At 44.1% G+C, this 2064-nt stretch overlaps 1 protein-coding gene across 1 annotated transcript in view; it reads right to left on the bottom strand.

Moving 5' to 3' along the window:
* Positions 1-2064, bottom strand: part of ASAH2 (N-acylsphingosine amidohydrolase (non-lysosomal ceramidase) 2) — a 91190-nt gene that overhangs the window by 6688 nt on the left and 82438 nt on the right. The window lies entirely within an intron of this gene.

The following is a 2064-nucleotide window of genomic DNA, read 5'->3' as shown; positions in this document are numbered from 1 at the left end:
TTTCTTTCCCTCTTTCTCTTCTTTCCTTCTCTTTCTCTCTTTCTTTCCCTCTTTCCTTCTCGCTTTCTTTCTCCCTCTCCCTCATATTCTGCATGTAAGAATGAGGGAGCCGTGAACAATGTCACCACCACCACCACTCATCATGAAATCCTTGCACTGGGGATTACTCCCCAGATACATTATGAAAAGTTAAACTTTCAAAATATTAATGCAGTAATGATGAATTTTTAAAACCGGCCCTCTTCTTAAGTGTTAGACTGAGAGAAAGCAACTGGCCCAAGCCACTTTGTGCATTTTTTGAATGAAGGGTGATTTTACTCTGGGTCCCTCTTGTCCAAATGTGACTCTCTTTCCACTCCTTCCACTCTACCACCCTGGCTCTTAAAAAGAGATTGTGCAAGTTCCTAGGAAAAGATCTTTCTATGTCTATTACCTGTTACAGAAAAAAAAAAGAATTTCTTGTTGAAGAAATGCTACACCACTGAATGCCAGATTACTAGGATCAAACAACAAAAATAGCTATTTCATTTCTGCTCTATTTCCCAGAAAGATCTGACTGGTCCCTGCTGCAAATATACTACCAGACCAGTAGTGTCCTTATTATACTGAATACAGAGGACTACCACTCAAAACAGTATGCCCAGCATCATTTTATGTATGCAGCAGCCAATTGTGAAAGGGTCCTGTACATGGAACCATTTTTTGGGGGGGCATAGATTGTTGTTTCTTCAGGGTCTTTCAATGGCAGAAAATATACTTTTCTAGCAAGGCTAAACAAATCTTCATAAAGTAAAGAAGAGTACACAGATAAAATATATTTGATGAAAACAACTGCAATGATGGCTTGATAGGGTCTGTGATTTTGTAATATTTTGGTATTCCTTTAAAAGAAAATCTGTATTTCTCTTTGGGAGGCCTGGTCGTAAGGTGTATAATGAATGAGTATAATACACCTAGGAGGAATCAGCATAATTTGGAGATTTGGATTTTGTCTTTACATACTATAAACTAATAATGTGTGGAGATTATTTTAATGTGTCTGATGGTTTCTTCTAGTTTGACAGTTTTACCAGTTGACAGACAGCTGTTTCTGCAACCTGATCAGCAAATCATGGAGGGGACAGCCATATCCTGTTGTTTGACCCCAGAAACTGGCATACTGGTCATTAAAGTTCCTTCTAGCTATCATTTATAATATCCCATAGCCTTCTGCTCCAGAATTTGTTTAATTATTGGAGAATTACAAACTCTGATGCAGCTTTAGTCTTCTGGGTTGTATGTTGCTTGTGAATGTGGCCTAATATGCTAATGAGCTGTGCTACCAGGGGGTGTGGCCTAATATGCTAATGAGTTTCTGCTGTTGGGTGTGGCCTATTATGCTAATGAGTTCTTGCTGGGCCTTTTTCTACAAAAAGAGCCCTGGTAGTTGTTTAGGCATGTTTGTGGGCAGACAGAATTCTAAGACTGTTGGTGAATGTGAGGATGGAATATAAGGGTGGTAGTTTCTCTGGTCTAATGATCACAAACAATACGTGAAAGGGGCATCTAAGATGCATTACATTGAACTATTTTACTACTATGCATTATGCAAGGATAGTCCTTCAGCTGGGGCATATGTATCTCTCTGTGCCACAGTAAACCCAGAATGGATCTCCAGTTAAACTCTACAACTGAATTGGGGTTAGCCGTAGGACAGAAGGAAAGATACGGTGATGCCAAATTTGCAGTTCATCACAGGTTGAGATGTCAGTTGCTGCCCATTTCTGCTGAACATTTCCCTGTCCATGCAGGGCCGGCTCGCCCGCTAGGCGAACTAGGCCTTTACCTAGAGTGCGAGCCGGCCGTTAGGGCGCACGAGGAGAGGCAGGGGCGGCCGCCAACGCCTGGCCAGCAGCTGGGAGGAGCGGGGCTGGGAGGAGCTCTGCTGCGGCGGTGGCGTAGGCAGGGTGCAGCGCTTTCCTCCTCCCGCCGTCGTCGTGGCCGCCTTTCTCGTCCTCTCCTGCCCGGCTGCGGGGGGGGGGGGAGGGGGGCCCTTCCCCGACTCACCCGCGGCCGCCTTTTCAG

This window comes from Gekko japonicus, unplaced genomic scaffold (genome assembly GCF_001447785.1).
Source record: "Gekko japonicus isolate JY-2015 unplaced genomic scaffold, Gekko_japonicus_V1.1 scaffold422, whole genome shotgun sequence".
NCBI lineage: Eukaryota > Metazoa > Chordata > Lepidosauria > Squamata > Gekkonidae > Gekko > Gekko japonicus.
Note: the sequence above shows the minus strand (reverse complement) of the source record. Positions and strands in the feature narration are given on the sequence as shown.